At 41.9% G+C, this 19,937-nt stretch overlaps 1 protein-coding gene across 1 annotated transcript in view; it reads left to right on the plus strand.

The window, feature by feature from the left end:
- CFAP299 (cilia and flagella associated protein 299) overlaps positions 1-19,937 on the plus strand; it is a 359,874-nt gene that overhangs the window by 90,163 nt on the left and 249,774 nt on the right. The gene's annotated exons all lie outside the window — the stretch shown is intronic.

Consider the following 19,937-nt stretch of genomic DNA (forward strand, 5'->3'; position numbering starts at 1 on the left):
GTAGTAATACTACATACATACCTCCCAACTTGGAAGGATGGAAAGAGGGACTGGCCGGGAAGTGTGCCCGTGTGAATGGACCTTTTCTTTGATCAGTGAAAATTATTGTTCTTAATTTTTTTTAACCCTTTAGCATTCTACATGTAATCGCAAGTCTATTTAAGGCAACCTCTATCTGTATGCCCTAATAGACATGGATATCATAATGGAAGGTCCTTCACGCTATGGTGCAAAACCATGTCTTAAAAAACTAGGGAAATGTATAGCCAGACATGGCTACCTGGTGAATACAGCTGATAGCCAGGGCTGTAACAATCAACCAATTACCTGGCAGGCTTCAATACAAAACCCACCACCCCTTTAACCAGTTCGTAGGGAAAATTAAAAATCAAATCTCAAAAAATAATCCACACTATAGTAAATAGGTATTATGTTATAAATTTCTAACTACTTTAGTTGTCAGCAGTTGCTGAAGTGCCGCTTAGTAATTATTATAGCCCATAGACAAGAAAATACATAAAGTGAAGCGCTCCCCGAATTTCCACTGGAATAGGACTCTGCCCATATTTAATATGGTGCATGGTTCTGCATTAATTGCCCATGCTCCTATCTCCTGTAACTACTGGCAACAAGGACGTAGCTTTAGAACAGTGATTCCCAAAGTGGTCCAGGTGGACCTCCACGGGTCCACGGGAGACTCGACAGGGGTCTACGTTGGCGTAATCTTCACAGTTTTTGCAGAGTTTTGGTAATATAGTAGAAATGTAGCAGCAGGGGGTCCACCGAAACCAGTAAAATTTTGAAAGTGGTCTACGAGAAAAAAAACTTTGGGAACCTCTGCTCTAGGGGATGCAGTAGTAGCAGTTGCTAACAGACTTTAGACCCTGAGGGGGTCCCAAAGTTTTCTCTGCAACAGAAAATATACCACTATTCTGAATGGGAAATGGTAAGTAGGGGCCCCATTTTGTATTGGTGCACAAAAGCTTCAAGTTTCGCCTCTGAGGCCCAGTTCACATCTGCATTGGGGATTCCATTGAGGACCCCCTGAACGGAATATGGAATGCATTAAAAAGTGGTGAGCAATGAAAATACACTGAAACAATAGACTATAATGGAGTCCGTGTGTTTTCCGCGCAGTGTCTGCACAAATCATGTGGAGAGAAAAGTACTGCTTGAAGTACTTTATTCTACGTATGATTCAGGCACACACTGTACGGAAAACACAAGGACTCCATTATAATCTATGGGGTCCGTGTGTTTTCATTGCTCACCGCTTTTTAATGCATTCGGTATTCCGTTTGGGGGGTCCCCAAGCGGACTTTTCGAATGGAATACCGAATGCATATGTGAACTAGGTCTGACTGGCAACACTGTAATGTAAGAACTGACATAATAAAGATTTCTTGGTTTAATATACAAGGCCCGATGTACTTTTTTACTGTCTGAATTATTTTAGTATGTTTAATAAACAGGCAGTATTGTAATGAACCATGTGCAGTTTTTTCAGCGCTAGAATCTCCATGCTTAGAAGGTGACTGTAATAATTAAACTCTGTCTAGTAATATCTACTTGTAAATAACCTTCTGGCCATGACCCACTAGTATCAGAGTGTTTCTTAATAAAACATATGTTATTTTATGCCCCCAAAGTCAGACAGCTATCATGTTAGCTTTGTGTGACATGAAACACTGTGATCAGCTCCGACAGCTCAGATGTAAGCTGAATCTGTGAAGCCATTCTCCTCTGACATGGCATTCTGACTATTGGCTGTGACATTAAGAGCCTACTGAAAGTTGTAAGGGAAGGCGCGTCTGATAGAAATGGTGTTCTCTAGACCTCTAATAGATGTTAAATGGAATTAAACAGTATGTGTAATGAAAGAGCGTTCATGGAAAGCTCTACAGTAACTCTGACATAATGTTATGAGAAGTGATAAGTATGTCTTATAAGTCCATTCATCCCTACATCGTGGAGGGATTGCTAAACCAATATTTGTATAAAAGTGAATGTGTTCTGCGTTTATTTTCATGAAGCATATATCTACTCTATTACATATATTAATAATTTGTCTTTCCTCTTATGTGGGATTGGCATTATGTCAGATTTAGCTTAGCGTTGATAATTCTCGGAATACCGCTTTCAAGCATTTTATCACATTTAAATAAAGTCTTCCTGAATGAACATATGTAAAAATAGTTAATGGTTCCATTATACTAGAAAGGTGTATATTAATACTATTCTGGATCCAAAGTTTCCGAATTTTTTTTTTTTTTTTTTTTTTTTAGTTTTCCCTTTCATTAAAGGGGTTTTCTGGGCAAAAATGATTTTTTTTATTTTTTAAAAAGGTCTGTTAGTGCTATTAATAGGTTAATAAGTGTGTCCGTATATACCTGTAGAAGTGTTTTGAGTGTTTTCTGGGATTCTCTGGGATCACTTACCATCCTCTGCATTTGTTTACAAGGTGTAGCTTCTTGCTGGCTTAGGGGGCGTTCACACTACCACTGCTGTCTGCCATAGGGTTTCCGTCCTAAATCCCAGGGAAACTGGACAGGGGACGTCTTGCTCGCAGTCATCTTTAAAAGTCATTCATTTGAATGGGTTTTAAAGGTAAACGCTGGTGTCCGTATGCGACCTCTCCACCTGGAAACCGTTTTTTTTTTTTTTGCACGGACACAAAGTCCTGCGTTTATGATTTTGTGTCCATGCAAAAAAAACAAACAAAACTGTTTCTTTGCTGAGAGGCTGAGTACGGACACTGGCGGTTACCTTTAAAAATCCATTCAAATGACTGGGTTTTAAAGCTGACTCCTGCCAACCGTCCCCTAGTTTCCCCGGGCTTTAGGACGGAAACCCTGGGGCAGACAGTGCCGGTAGTTGTAGGCTGTCACACTATCCCCCTCTCACTCCTCCCCCTCCCTTTCTTACACCCCCTCCCTGTCTCCCTAGCTATTCATCCCACTGCTAGCCCTTCCCAACTCATTCAGCCCAACCCTATACCTTATTATACTTTACCTGTCTTCTTCCTGTCTTCTGTTTGCAGGGTACAGCTCCTCCTCTTTTTTGACAGCAAGTGTTCAGCACTGTGCCTTAGCCTTTAGGACTATTAGGGGAGGTTTATAAGCAGTATGGAGACATTTTGTTACCCCATTTGCTCAAAACATTTCAGGATGCGTTGGAGTCTGGGAGACTCCCGGGTTCCATGAGTGAAGCTGTAGTAGTACTCTTGCCCAAACTGGGTAAGGATCCAGCTAAACCAGACTCCTACAGACCTATTTCTCTCTTAACGGTTGATGTCAAGCTACTAACTATAATTCTGGCAACTCGTCTTAGCTTTCAATACATCTCTATTGTGCAAATTCCCAGCTTGCGCAATAGAGATGTACTATCGGCTTCAGCACTAAGCCAGGACTCTGTTTCTGTATGCGCGTACTGACGTTAAGGAAGGATGATGAGTCGTTTCTCGCAGAAGGAAGCCTAGACAGAAAGTAGACAGTTGAGTATGATGGAGTGGCATGGGGGGGAGGGGGGAGTAGTAGTGATGAAATGGTGAAATAGATCGTCACTGTATAATCAGAAAATGTCCCCGGGATGTTCATGTAACCATATGGGTAACTATACATTTTTGATTAATTATGTAATTTAGAAAGTAGGCGGGGAGAGGGTATTTAGATTAGTGTAGGGTTTTATAATTATCCTGAAGAACCCCTTTAAAGTCTTGAGTATATAGCTCTATGCTGCCCAGTGCACTTCTATTTAGGAATTCCTCTTTGCTGTATTGAAGCTTACATGTCACATAGAACATACAGTACAATCACTGGACAGTTATATAGCACTTTCATTTACTGATACTGTGAAAACCCTTCTGAATATGGGCCTATAAGTGCAGTCTATACCACTTTTGATTGGCTACAGTGACCACATGTTGTGCCAACGCATCTTTGATGGAGGTTACTGAACAGAGATCAGTGGAGGAGTGAGGAAATGCTGGCACTGGGGTTAGGAATTACTCTTATTATTTTACAGAATTTTAAGCTATTTGTAAAAAAATATTGTGGGTTGGAAGACCCCTTTAATATAATGTGATAACACACATCATACCTTATCAATTATTTTTTATAATATTAAATGGACAGCCCAGGTATGCCAGAGCGGGAACAAATGAAACTTTGCATCTTTCCATTCTGTCTCATTGTAACATCTCTGCCTGTTCAGGTCTCTGCGCCACCTTCTGCTCGCATGTGGCGGTGCAAGAGGCGTGTGCAGTTTGGTTCTTGGCTTAAAGTTTTTGGTCGCACTGTCTGAACACGGCTCTAGTTCTGTGATTGTATTTGCACCACACCCGTCTTCTGCCCTTGTTGCCTCTGTCCATTAAGTGGTTAAATTTTGTCTTGCCTGTGATTGACAGCCTGCCTTCCTGTCAGGTCCAGGGCAGGTTCATCCTCCCCTATTTAGCCTTGGCTCACATTCACACCAGTGCTTGCTATTGCCGTGTGCATACTCGCTCCTTACTGTCCCTATCTTTGCTTGCATTCTTATCCTTGACCTTTGGCTTTTCCTACTGACTATTCTTTGGACTCCGATTTGGCACGGCATCGCTCGACTGTTACTGACCCTTGGCTAGCTGACCTCCCTTTGTTGTTGTCTGTCTTGTCTCCGTTTTGTGTGTCACATATCCAGGAAGGAAAAAAGTCAATGGTACCGCACACTCTAAAATTATATGTGGTGCTAGCGAAAAAAGGTCCTTCGACCCAAATATACTAGTGAAAATAGATTTTGCTGCACACACTGTTTTGTGATCAAAGGAATATAGAGATTTATTTTACAATATAGTTAACGCCTTTTGACACAATGCAAAATATTGGCATAGAAAGACAGGCTAGATCAATTGGATATGACGTTTCGGTCCTTAGACCTTCATCAGACGCGATCTAGTGTGGTAGCAGGATCAGTATAAGTGTCAAGGCATGCCTTGACACTTATACTGATCCTGCTACCACACTAGATCACGTCTGATGAAGGTCTAAGGACCGAAACGTCATATCCAATTGATCTAGCCTGTCTTTCTATGCCAATATTTTGCATTGTGTCAAAAGGCGTTAACTATATTGTAAAATAAATCTCTATATTCCTTTGATCACAAAACAGTGTGTGCAACATATCCAGGAAGGGACTGTCTTCGTGGTTGCCGCCTATTACGTAGGATAGGGCCTGGCAATAGGAAGGGTCAGTTGGGGGCTTCAGCTTAGGGCTCACTGTCTCTTGTGTCCCGTCCCAGGGTTCAACAGCTACCGGGGAATTGCTGTCCTAGCAATTCTCTAACACTCATACTGTACATGGGGTTCCTAAGCATCAGTTGCATCTATGTATCCTAATAGAAAATATGGACAGGGGTTATGTTTATACACCAAACCTAAGAGAGGAACTTTACTGCACCTGACTTGTTTTAATAATAACTTCCTTTTCCTATGAATTAATAATTCTGGAGCAACTTTCCTAACTCCGCTTTGCCTGTCCTTCTTGAATGAATACCAGTGGTGTATTGATCGTGTGACTGCGACTGGACCCGGAGGGGATCGGGGCCCGCGGCTAGCTGGAAATGACTGGTTCCCCAGACCACCATGATAGTGGTTGGTGGAAAGCCTTGTTTCGTGACCACTATACATATTGTTAATGGTAAGGAGCCTGACTGGGCCCCTTTCCATTAAATGCTAGACTAGGTGTATAAAAATAAAAAAATACTTATTCTCAATTGTCCTGGGCTGAGCATCCATTCTGGGGCTCTTCCTGTGGTAGATGCTAAATGCTAGTGGGCTAAAGGACCTTTGATGATGTTATGACCATGTGATCAGACTCACCTGTGGGCGGTGCTATTCTGGATTGTACAGGACAGTGTGGTGTTACACAGGAAGCTGCTGGGAACAAGGACTGATGAAAGGTAAAGAGGAGAGAAGAGAACATGTGTGAGCAAGAGGCGGACATGGGGATTCAGGCTGCATGTGAGAAAGAGGGGGGAAGGGGTGTGAAGCCTGCGTGTGAGCAAGAGGTTGACATGGTGGGTGCAGGCTGTCTGTGAGCAAGAGGGGGGAATGGGAGTTCAGGCTCTGAGGGGGAAGTGGGCACTGTGAGCACATAATACTGTGTGGGGGCCAATTCCAGCATATAATACTGCGGGGGCCACTGTGAGCATATAATTCTGTGTGGGGGCCACTGTGGTGCATATAATACTATGTGGGGGTCACTGTGGAACATATAATACTGTGTGGGGGCCACAGTGGAGCACGTAATACTGTTTGGGGGCCACTATGGGGCATGTAATACTATTTGAGGCCCACTATGGAGCACGTAATACTGTTTGGAGGCCACTATGAAATGCGTAATACTGTGTGGGGTCCACTGCGGAGCATGTAATACTGTTCCAGCTGCTCTGCTCACTCACCATATTCTTGATAACTACAGTTGTGGGTACTAAAGCTGATACCCTTTCAAGTATCTGAGTTATCGTTTCAGTACCTATAACTGCCACCAACAAGCATTTGCTCTAGGAATGGGGTAGGGGGCCCCAGACAAATGTTTGCACCCGGGCTCACGGGTCCACAAGACTTTAGTTACCCCACTGATGAATACTATTTCCCTTGTCCATGATGTGTGTCCCTACACTGTCTGAGACTGACACTACCAATCGGACCCTCTATTTTTGGACAAGTATTTAGTTGTTAATTTGTTTTTAGTGGCAATAGCAGAGGCACAGCACAGAGTTCTGAGAAATGAATTAATAGATCACAGATAATTCAATCATTTACTAAAATGACTTGTCAGGAGAGGTTTGGGGTCCTCTGTACATACTTTTTGTATATTTTCCTCTGCTGATGATAACCTTGAGCATGGCTCCTTACTGTCATCACTTTGTATATTGGTCAGCTCAGGCCCACATCCAGAGCACACAAAAGACCAGCCCTTCTAAATGTTGCACTTAGGAAAATCAAACCTGTTTTCTTGAATTAAGTCAATCCAAGTATTTGTTTGTTTCACTTGACAAGCTGTTTCTATTTCACGGCTGTTAAATGTTCCCCTGGCTTACTGGAATTTAGCAATAATTATGGCCATGATATCATAAAAGTATCTGAAGAAAAATGTGGAAAAGTTGTGATCAAGATTTATAGTATACAATCTGGAAAACATCAACAAATATCACTCCTTCAAAAGGGGAAGAAAAGGAGACAAATTGGAGGATTTTTCCATGCCAGATGGTGGTGTTACCGAGTGGCACGAGAACAAATGAGCTGAAGAAAAATCAACAAAACATGCGCTATGATGGAATTCTGAGAAACGTAACGGAGAGAATAAATGTAAGAGAATAAATGCAAGCCTGTAGTACATACATTGTTTTTACCTGCCAGAGAAAGGTGACATTGTTCTGAAATTATGGTATACCGTATATACTCGAGTATAAGCCGACCCGAGTATAAGCCAAGGCCCCTAATTTTACCACAAAAAAACTGGGAAAACTTATTGACTCGATTATAAGCCAGAGGGGCGGGGGGGGGGGGGGATGGGGCAAATGCAGCAGCTACTGGAAAATTTCAAAAATTAAAATGGTCGGAGTTTTTGGGTGCAGTAGGTGCTGGGGAGGGGGTGTTTTGGTTGTCTGTCTGCCCCTTCTCTGAGCTTGAGGACTGAGTATTTTTTCCCCCACTTGGAATTCAGCCTGGATTAATATAGGGTATCTGCAGTGCTCCTATTAACCCCTGCAGATACCCTATATTCAGTAGACTGGGCACTTTCAGACACAGGGATACCTAATGTGTATGTGTTTCACAGTCATGTTCTATTTTTTTATGTATAAAAGGGAAAGGAGTGATTTAGAACTTTTATTTACTTTATTTTTTTTTTATATATTTTTTTAAACTTCTTTTTTTCCCACTATTTTATGGGAGATTCTATACATTACTATTGCGGCTGGTCATAGGTCATCTCAGGTATTTTATCTGCTGTGTGAACCTTCAGGTGGTAAAATGAAGTTCTACATTAAAGATATTCTTTATTTTCATATGGTAGCCACCATTTCTGTGATCAGTTGTGACCACCAGGGAAGACAGGTGAAGCCAGACAAGCTAGGTTTACCAAAGTCGCTATCCATTCTGCTTCATAGAGGAATCGCATGCCTCTCTGTCCTCCATTTTACCCATTATCTTCTGTGTTCTTATCAAACACAACGTGGTTAAGCCTGCACGTTTATTTCAGTGGTGAGATGGAAATAACTCACTGGGAGACGCCTTTGGCAGTATATTAACACCTGGAAGAACAAAGTGTTGTATATATTGAAGTCCACCATGCCAATGAAGAGGGGCAGTGAGCCCTAATACACATCAGCCCCAATACACATGAAACCGTTGGCTGTTCCCATTGATTTTTGTGTCCCCTTCTACCTTTGCACCTTGTAAACTTCTTTTTTTACCTGTTTCATCCACAACCGCTACAAAGCTATGGGGGAAAATAGCAGAATACTAGAGAAAAGAAGTACTGTAGCTTTATCAAAGTATATTAGCAAATGATATATGATACTGCATTGCATACTGATGGTGAACCTGCTTGTACTGATTTTTACCTCCATTCCTTGTTGTCTGTAGATTGTAGATTCCGATTTTTGTTACGATTTATGTTACAGTATTTTTTTTTGATCAGGGAAGGTAACATTGAACACTTGTTTTACTTTACTTGAGGTCACGACATAACAAACCTAGCATGGCAGCCCCTAAGAAAGAGCACATGATTGACAGCCCTATAATATGTTGTGCAGCTGAAAAGTGTATGATATATATGCAGTTCAGACGTCATTAGGTTTCATATGTCTACAGGAAATCTAAATGTTAAAATGCAGTAGTTTAAAGGAAGTACCATTTGTGGTAAGGTAAATCTTTCCAGTCCAGGCTGTTTTAAATGGATTTTCTGTGAAAGGAACATTTATTCTAACGTTTGTCACCTTTCACCTTTAAAACTTTCCCACTCTCCCTGCGAGTAGCTAAGTTTTTGATGTGTTCTGCACCTATTCACTCAAGTTACTTATGAGCTTCAGAATGTATTTTGCCCTGCAGGCTGCTAGCAAACAAAATAGATAAGATTGAATTTACTGAGCCTTATGCAATATATTTTATTTCTAGAAAATTCTGTGTTATTTGTAAATATATACCATACATGAATATGAATGTTTTTAATAAAAATCTTGGCTTTAAGTGTAACTATAAACAATATGGTTATCAGATGAGTCCACTTTTGAGGATTTTAAAATTCCTGTTGTACATGGCTATAATTATTGGCAGTGACTTAAAGGGGTTCTCCAGCATGGCTTCCTTCAGGGCTTTTAGGCAGCCAACTCAGGAATACAGGCTGGTTTCAACTCTGTGTCATATCATTGGAAACAGCCCCCAGCCCCAGGTCGCTCCCTTTTCCCCCTCCTCTCTAGTATTTACCACTAGTTACCTGTACTATTGGAGCTGATGTTACTGTAGTCCAATAGCACATGTAACTAGTAATAAAATGGGAGAATAGGTGGAGTGTTGGGCTGGGTGCTGGTTTAGTTCGCATGTCTGATGGTTTGAACCAGCCTGGAACCCCCGTGGCTCACTGCAAAAAAAATTCGGAGAAAATAAGTATTGAAAGGGTCTCCCCCTCCCCATAGCTTTGAATACACCCGTACTTTTTATCCTGAACAGGGTACCTTCAGGAAGACTACAAAGATAGCAGTCACTTTAAATGGCTCTAACGCCAGATCTCAATAATCTTGGTTTAAAATAAGACAGGACAGGAATCATGTCTGTAGCCAGCCTAGATTTTGATGACCAGAGTTTAATGATCAGAAAGCATATTTTCTATTTCACCCCTTATATTATGCGTTCAATGCCAACATAAAAGGAAAAATAAACTTTTTTCCCTTTTTAAGTAAAAATTTAAAATAAATAACCTACACAATTGGTATCACCATATCCGTACCAACACCTAAAATAAAATGAGTATGTTATTTATTCTACGTGATAAACGCCATAAACCTTAACATTAAGATGCCAGGATTGATATTTTCTGTTCATCTCACCTCTCATTACAAAATGTAATTTAAACTGATCAAAAAGTCTTATGTACCTGCAAAATACAAAGTCTCTTAAAGCTATGTTGAAATAATACAATTTAATAAGTTATGAAAGCTGTAATGCAGAGAGGGATAAAATGTTACTTAAGGCAAAAATGCGTTAGATCACTAAAGGGTTAAAATGTACATAAGGAACCAGAGTTCCTTAGTGTTCCTTAGTGTGACAGCTATCTTAGGCCTGGTTCAGCGTTTGGTATTCCGTTCGGAGAGTATGCTTGGGGACCCCTCTGAACGGAATACCGAACATATTAAAAAAGCGGTGAGTAGAGATGAGTGAGTAGTATTTGATCGAATACCTCGCCGGCATAGTAATGCGTGTAATCGGCCGAACACCAAGGGGTTAAATGCTTCAAATATTCGATGCGTTTAACTCCTTGGTGTTCGGCCAATTACACACATTCCTATGCCAGCGAGGTATTCAATCGAATGCCACACACTTATCACTAGCGGTGAGCCATGAAAGCACACGGACCCCATAGACTTTAATTGGTTCGGTGTGTTTTCCATGCAGTGTCCGCACAAATCATCCAGAGTGAAACATACTTCTTTCAGCACTTTTCATTCTTCTCACCGTACAGAAAACACACGGACCCCATTCAAATCTATGGGGTCTGTGTGGTTTCTTAGCTAACCACTTTTTAATGCGTACGGTATTCCCTTCGGGAGGGCCCCAAGCGGTCTACCCAAATGGAATACCGAACGCAGATGTGAGCTGGGCCTAAGGCGAATAGCCAGTTTTTGATGTAAACCACCAACACATTAATAAAAAAGAAAATAATAATAAAATTATATCAAAAGATTTAAAAACAAATAAAACAGAATCAATACAAAAAGTAAGATAAAAATAGATATCAGAACCATAACAAGCAACTAAAACTTCAGGTTGTATAAAACCAGAAATAAATTATAATATAATACGTCCCATATAACATAAGTTGCTGTTGTCAAAATTCTTTGGCCTTTTTATATATGGCTGTTATTTATATATTCAGCTTATGTGTATAGCGCGAGTATATTCCGCAGCGCTTTTACTGACATTGTGGTCTCTCTCCCATATAGGGCTCACAATCTACATTCTCTATCAGTACGTCTGTTATGTATAAAAGCCATGGTTCTAGTGTGAACACCGCTTTAACCATATACTTTTCCACAGTGTTGCAGACCCCTGTGTAGAGATGGTCATAGATTGAAGGTAGAAAAAGAAGTGGTTTTCTTTTGACCACCCAATGAAACAGTAGTAGGAAACTGGAGAAGTGCATATTTTAACTCAAAGTTGTAAGTTTTGTGGATTGTGGCTCTCCATATGCATTAGACACGAGTCAGTGCACACATTAAGACAGATTTGAAGTCAGATATATATATAGCATTTTCCACTATTGTAGTCATCTACTTCTGGCCATTAGTTTAATAAAAGAGATTGAAGAAAAGTAAATAGGGAACAAGTCCCAAATACATGTAGTCTTTGTAGCCATTAAACGTGATATGCATGCACTATTTCATTTAACATATTTCAGTCCTGTAACAGAAACGACTCAGTGGCAGCTGGGACTGACATGATAAACAATAAGCCCCCTTTGTACTTTTGTTCCTACGCCCTACAGTGGAGGCAAGAAAGCATTCCAACTGGTCTAGAGTTGTGTTCTAGCTGTGTACAGATGACTTGTTCTGAACTGGACACAGAATCCTACAGCAACTGTAGAATAAAAGATCATTTTTCATGTGTAGATACAGTTAGATAAGAGTCCGGGGCTCTGTTCGCTTCCAAGGCATCTCATACTCTACACTTTGCCATTGCCGCCGCTCTATCAGATGATTTGAAGGAGAGATAACCAGCCTTATTAATAGAGCTCCAAAATATAGAATTAATTTTAATTAGCTTTGGCAGGATGTTTCAGCAAAAATTCATTCTCTAATTTAAAGCGTATATTGGAACATATCTGAATTATTAATAAATAATTATTCTCTTTCTAGTGTAATCCCTTACACTGGAAAATAATGGCTGTCAGGTACCTTTATATTAACCTGACAAGAGGCAGCGGTCTATACAATAGCAGGGTTTGTCCTTGGTCTGTGGACCTGGGACGTTCTGCATTGATAGAACCTTGTTCAGTACAGGTAATAAGCTGGTCAGTCATGCAGCCAAAAGATCAAGTTTAAAGGTAAAATTAAGGAGGAATTCCCAGCGCTATTGTGTTTCAGCTCATGTAGAGCCATTAACTGTCCAGTACTTTATCTCTGTTATAGGTACGCAAAAGGGACAAGACACCGAGAGTTTATGGCAAAAATAATATCCCCGTAGATAGTGGGTAACAGAATGTGCAGTCAAGGTCAACATTTGTTCTAGTACAGGGGCAACAGTTGAACTATGTAGTACACACGTAATGTGTATGCTAGAATATCTAAGCTAGCCATATACCTTCAGTAGCTGTCACCCGAAAAAGCATTTGAGCTATACCTTGTGGCCCCATGAACATGCACACCGGCCAAGTGTGCAGGTGTTCAGGGGCGTAACTACCATAGAGGCAGCGGAGGCGGCTGCCACAGGGCCTGGGCCATTAGGGGGCCCGGTGACAGCCACTACCGCTGCGTTTTTTTAAATTTTTTTTCTTAATAGGCCATTACAGGGCCTATTCACTTGCCGATCCTGGCTGGGCCGGGATCGGCAAATAACACCGCGGGCCTCACAAATACTATCATTATACTCGGGGGTCTTTGCAGACCCCCGAATATAATTATCGGAGGCCCGGGAGAGGTAAGGGAACGTAACAAACACTGTTACTTACCTCTCCACGGTCCTGCCAGGCCTCCTTCCGGACGTCTCTGACGTCACATGAACCCGGCCTGCGTCTGGGTCATGTGACATCTGACGTCATTTCAGAAGGATGGCAGCGGAGAAGACAGCGTGGGAGCCAGGGACAGGTAAGAAACAGTAATTTTTTATGTTTTTATTCCCCCGGGTCTCCGATTATTATACTCTGGGGTCTGAAAAGACTCCAGAGTATAATAATTGTTTATGGGTGTCCACTATGGGCTATAATACTGTGTGCAGGGGCCACTATGGGGGATAATACTGTGTGCAGGGGCCACTATGGGGGATAATACTGTGTGCAGGGGCCACTATGGGGGGATAATACTGTGTGCAGGGGCCACTATGGGGCATAATACTGTGTTTAGGGGACACTATTGGGGATGATACTGTGTGCAGGGGCCAGTAAGCGACAAAATACTGTGTGCAGTGGCCAGTAAGGGACATAATACTGTGTGCAGGGGCCAGTAAGGGACAAAATACTGTGTGCAGGGGCCACTATGGGGGATAATACTGTGTGCAGGGGACACTATTGGGGATAATACTGTGTGCAGGGGCCTATAAGGGACAAAATACTGTGTGCAGGGGCCACTATGGGGGATAATACTGTGTGCAGGGGCCAGTAAGGGACATAATACTGTGTGCAGGGGCCAGTAAGGGACATAGAGTGCGGAGGGGGTGGCCGGTCGAGGTGTTCGACATCGGTGTCGGTTGGGGGGGGGCCATGTCAAAAGTTTGCCACGGGGCCCCGCCATTCCTAGTTACGCCACTGCAGGTGTTCTAAATAAAGGGATGGAAATAAGTTGCTGTAGAAATTTCTGGCAGTGCCATATCTTTCCTGAATCTGGCATTGAAATTCAGCATGTCCGATCCTTCTTTCCTCTATCATCTGCACACATGGGGTCTAAAGATTTACTAAATTAGCCAATTGCTGTACAAAGAGCCAGATAAGTGGAGTTGTTTACAGGGTTACTTATATACAGTAGCATTAACATGTTCCTCAGCTACTAGCTGCCTTGGTGAGGTCAGAAAGGCCCTTTTGAAAAAGGAATCTTAAATTGAGATGAAAGATCTCATCTATTAGGTTCACACTAGCGTTCGGGTTTCCGTTCTCAGCTTTCCGTCTTCTGCATGCAGAAGACGGAAAGCTGTCAGACCGGGTCCAGCCATGAGCGTTGGTGAGCGTTTTATGCTGTCCGCCACAAAACCGTTTTTTTAAAACCAGACACAGAGTACTGCATGTCCGACTCTGTGTCCGATTTTAAAAAACCGGTTTCGCGGCGGAGAGCATAAAACGCTCACCGCCGCACATCTTTCAAACCCTTTCAAATGAATGGGTATGAAAGAGTCCTGCAGGTTTCCCTCTCCTGCCTCTGTTTTGTGCAGGAAACGTAAACCTGCAAAACGGAGACCGGGCGTAGATGTGAACGAGCCCAAGGTGACTTACTCCGAAGGAAACATCCTGGCTGTGAATTACACAAGCATCTTCTATTTGTTACAGGCAATAGTTAGTGAGGTATACTGTGAGCATCTTATTCTTGGAGGACACATCTAAGAAATTGTGCAAACCCCTGCTTACCCCCTTTACTGTTTACTACTCCTTGGTTTTAATTGTACTTTATATATTCAAAACCAGAATCTAATTTAAAAAAAAGATTAATATATTATAATATACACTCACCGGCCACTTTATTAGGTACACCATGCTAGTAACGGGTTGGACCCCCTTTTGCCTTCAGAACTGCCTCAATTCTTCGTGGCATAGATTCAACAAGGTGCTGAAAGCATTCCTCAGAGATTTTGGTCCATATTGACATGATGGCATCACACAGTTGCCGCAGATTTGTCGGCTGCACATCCATGATGCGAATCTCCCGTTCCACCACATCCCAAAGATGCTCTATTGGATTGAGATCTGGTGACTGTGGAGGCCATTGGAGTACAGTGAACTCATTGTCATGTTCAAGAAACCAGTCTGAGATGATTCCAGCTTTATGACATGGCGCATTATCCTGCTGAAAGTAGCCATCAGATGTTGGGTACATTGTGGTCATAAAGGGATGGACATGGTCAGCAACAATACTCAGGTAGGCTTTGGCATTGCAACGATGCTCAATTGGTACCAAGGGGCCCAAAGAGTGCCAAGAAAATATTCCCCACACCATGACACCACCACCACCAGCCTGAACCGTTGATACAAGGCAGGATGGATCCATGTTTTCATGTTGTTGACGCCAAATTCTGACCCTACCATCCGAATGTCGCAGCAGAAATCGAGACTCATCAGACCAGGCAACGTTTTTCCAATCTTCAATTGTCCAATTTCGATGAGCTTGTGCAAATTGTAGCCTCAGTTTCCTGTTCTTAGCTGAAAGGAGTGGCACCCAGTGTGGTCTTCTGCTGCTGTAGCCCATCTGCCTCAAAGTTCAACGTACTGTGCGTTCAGAGATGCTCTTCTGGCTACCTTGGTTGTAACGGGTGGCTATTTGAGTCACTGTTGCCTTTCTATCAGCTCGAACCAGTCTGGCTATTCTCCTCTGACCTCTGGCATCAACAACGCATTTCCGCCCACAGAACTGCCGCTCGCTGGATGTTTTTTCTTTTTCGGACCATTCTCTGTAAACCCTAGAGATGGTTGTGTGTGAAAATCCCAGTAGATCAGCAGTTTCTGAAATTCTCAGACCAGCCCTTCTGGCACCAACAACCATGCCACGTTCAAAGGCACTCAAATCACCTTTCTTCCCCATACTGATGCTCGGTTTGAACTGCAGGAGATTGTCTTGACCATGTCTACATGCCTAAATGCACTGAGTTGCCGCCATGTGATTGGCTGATTAGAAATTAAGTGTTAACGAGCAGTTGGACAGGTGTACCTAATAAAGTGGCCGGTGAGTGTATATATGTCATTGGTAGTGCAGGAGATAACCAAGCACTTTACTTCAGCTTTACTCCAATTGAAATTCTTTTTTAAAAAAGTGCTTGCTACCTGACAACCGCATCGTTCAGAATGGAGATAAAAACTCAACCGTTTTCCTATTCAGGTGTGCGTAGGAGCTAACCTGCTCAGATGAGAAAATCCCTTTAACTGATCTCAAATCCATTTTTGATATAGATGACCTATGTTTTGGATTGGAACGTTCTGCTTCTGTACCTGCCTCTGTATCCAACACTAGAGGTTGCCAGGAACAGCTGAACAATGGCAATCTTCACATCAACCGTTTTCCGATTTTTATTTTTGACTTATAAGATCCATAACGTAATTTTATTTTTCTGTTCTCAAAATCTTATGAGCACTTAATTGTTATCAATTGTTATTGCTTTCAATGTGATACGCGCAAAAAAGCCTCCCATTGATTTCAATGGGTAGCGCTCGTATGTCGGCACCCATTCAAGTGAATGGGAGCTGGTTTTTACGCGCTCATTCTGAACAACTTTACGTTCAGAATGAGTGGAGCATATACTCCGTGTGAAGGCTTCCTTTGTGTGACATTCTTACAGGTTCTGTTTTTATGGCATTCACTGAGTAGCCAAAATGATATGTCACCTGTAGTTTATGGGCTAGTATTATTCCGGGGATACTAAATTATTTAAGCCCTTAAAATCCAAAACATTTAAAAAATAAATTCTTGGAGTCACCATATTCTGATACCTGTAACTTTTGATTTCCATGTATGGAGATGCAGAAAGTTTTTTTTCTTTTGGGTCCAGATGTACTTCTTATATATACCATTTTGGAGAATGTCTATTTCTTTGATCACTTTTCATGCAAATATTTATGAGGCGAAACAGCAAAAAAACTGCTTTGGCTGTTTTGATTTTTTTTTTTCCTGCTACGGCGTTCGCTATATGGGAAAAATATGTTTGTATGTTTGTAGACCAGTCATTTTCAGATGCAGGGATACTTAATTTGTATGCATTCAACTTTAAGGGGGGGGGGGGGGGGTGATTTGATTTTTTTTTGTAGCAGTCTTTTTTTTCTGCTGTAATTTATTATTGAACCTCAGGGGTCTGATCATTAATAAAATGCACTGCAATGCTAATGAATTGCAATTCATTGTAGAATTGCGCTACTTCTATTACAGGCTGCATAGCGCCTTCAATAGTCTCTTGGCCGTCATTGTAATGCCCTGTTCACATCTGCTTTTGTATTCCGTCCGGGGAGAGTCCACATGGAGACTCACTGAACAAAATACAAATATAGTTGCAAGCGCTATGCTGTAAAAGCACACGGACCCCGTAGACTATAATGGGGTCCGTGTGCTTGCTGCTGGGCGGTAAGCAACGCCCCCTCTCACAGTACAGCGCTAGAGATGCTACTGTGAGGAACGGCGTTCCTGACTGTCAGAAACGCCCTTCTGACAGTGAAGAGCTACGGTACCGGCACAGATAGCTCTTCAGCGGGGGCACAGAACGTGAAAGCCTGTCGGCTTTCTAGTGGTGTATAAAACCACATGTGCTCCAAGAGGTGAAAGGTCCTCTTTAAGGGAGCCTTCACACGGAGTTACGCTGCGCTCATTCTGAACGTAAAAACACGTTCAGAATGAGTGCGTAAAAAGCAGCTCCCATTGACTTGAATGGGAGCCGGCATACTGCGCTACCCATTGAAATCAATGGGAGGCCTTTTTGGTACTTTTCCCTTATCGGGCCAGCATCGCAGTTCAGCATCAGCATCGGGACATGCTGAACTGCAGACTGCTGGCCCGATGCTGGCTGGGACTGGAGCTGTGTATAAAGGAGCAGCGAATAAAAGGATGCCAGAGAGCTGCTTTTTACGTGCTCATTCTGAACGTGTTTTTACGTTCAGAATGAGCGCAGCGTAACTGTGTGTGACGGCTCCCTAACTCCTTGTGACTGTGTACATTTTAGGGCAATGTGTGATTCTCCCTATGTAGCTGTACTACGTTGTACTGTTGACTGTAAGTTAGTAAGGTACAGGCGGATGGTTTCACTGTGTGTACACTACTGCTAGCACTGTTATTGCTGGTCCTAGTGGTACTACTGTTTGTATCTATTTCCTACTGTCAATTACTTGGAGGATTCCTTCCAACAAAATGGTTACTCTCACTGTATAGACGCAAAGTGTGCAGCCTAAACCTTGCCCTCTCATGTTCTCTAGCATTAGAGGGGGAGAGGGAGGTTTAGTCCTGTTCAAATGACAAAATTTGGACCCTGTGTAACCCGAAATCAGCCAGTTAATCCATGGGAAGATTGAACAGGGCGCTTAGTTTTTCAGCACCCTGGAAAAAAAAATTTCCACACTGCCTCCCATTAAAAATAATGGGACGCAGTGGTATAGCTCAGGTATAGATCATAGTGGGGCTGCGACAACTCCACAATGATTTTATGCAGTTTCATATTTCCGCCAATGTTTTTTTTTTTGTTTGTACACACCACAGGGAAGGGTGTTGTGGGAGGGGAGGAGGAAAAGCGATGACCAGCAATTTCAGAGGCGGATCACATGATCTGCCAGTCGTGTTTAATAGTGATCTATCTGTAACTGAGTAATCTGCCTGCAAACTTCCTTGAACTCTAGATAATATCATAGTGCCACAATATCACATACTAAAGGCATTTATTTTGTATATTCTTTATAAGTAACTGATTTGTATACTAAGCCAACAAAATAGACTGGCGTACATAAGTAGAAAACAAAGCCAAATCTGATTATTATGCAAGTTTACAAAAATCTCCGAATTCTAGGGTGTTACTCTCTCTTGAGTATCTTTTTTTACACATTCCTCAACTGAACACTCTGAAAATATCAAACAATGAAATCTAACTAGGAAAACACACAGGGAAAGCCTACAATCTGCCACTATATGCCAAATCCAAGCTAAGTGATCCTTTTACAGCAGAATCATAATAGTCATTTCATGTTGTGAACGTAGAGTTCCCTTGTTGCTTTGTTATACTCCGAGTCTTCAGGGTCCTTGTTTCCACCCTCAGACCAAAGAAGTATTGGGAGGATGAAATTTAGCTTCTGACTTAACTGAACCTGAAGTTTTTATATTTTTTATTATCATTAAGTAATTGGAAATTTTTCTAATGAAAAAGAGAATCTTGCTCCTAGCGTCACCTATTGGAATGTAGTTCCCTAAAGATTAATACTTGGTACCGCGGCATCAAAGGGGTTAATATGGGCACACTATATAATTCATCAGAGTCTCAGTGGCTATGGCAGCCACTCATCTCCTAAATGGCAGCCATAGTTAAGCACAAGTATGGGAGAAAGGGATAAATGTTCTCTCCTATTGTATTATTAAATTGCAAGTGTGAAAAAAAATTATAAATTGTAATGTCTCGCGTAGCACAAGAGTTTGGCAGACCTCATTCTCCAGGTTGATCCCGCATAATGAATAATCTCCATTGCTATAGGGTGTCCAATTAACAAGGCCAAGCAGTTGACTAAATAACATTGATAAACTTGGTAATATACTGTAGCTGCGGATAGCTTTCCATAGTATCAGGCACCAAGAACAAGTTGTGAGTATACATGCCTTCATAATCTGTGGGCGCCCCTATGTTATGACAAAGCATGAGCCTTCCGTAGCAGAACAGGTCACACACCTCTAAAGTCAGCCCTAAACCTGATGCAAAATTTCAGTAATCTGTACAAAATGAACAAAAAGGTACATGTCTATAATGCAGGAAAGAAGCATTTGACATACTGTAATGTTCACCTAAACAGTGCAGGCCTAGTACATGATGAATGAGGAAAGGTACATGGGAATGTAAGAAGTACAAGCAGCTTATGGGGACGATCAAAATAGTATTGAAACAAAGGAAGTTTGAGATAAAGTAGTTGGTTCTGAAGAAGAAAGAGACAATAGGGAGGACCACAGGAAATGTCCATGACCTACAGTTCTATGTATCAAGATTGAATAATGCAAAAAGGCAGCTCCAGTGGACAAAAATCACATTTTTACCAGTTGGTGGTAAGAGATAGGAGCAAATAATGTCACCCATCTATATGCAGTATGATGTTAACCA

Source organism: Leptodactylus fuscus, chromosome 1 (assembly GCF_031893055.1).
Source record: "Leptodactylus fuscus isolate aLepFus1 chromosome 1, aLepFus1.hap2, whole genome shotgun sequence".
Taxonomy (NCBI): Eukaryota; Metazoa; Chordata; class Amphibia; order Anura; family Leptodactylidae; genus Leptodactylus; species Leptodactylus fuscus.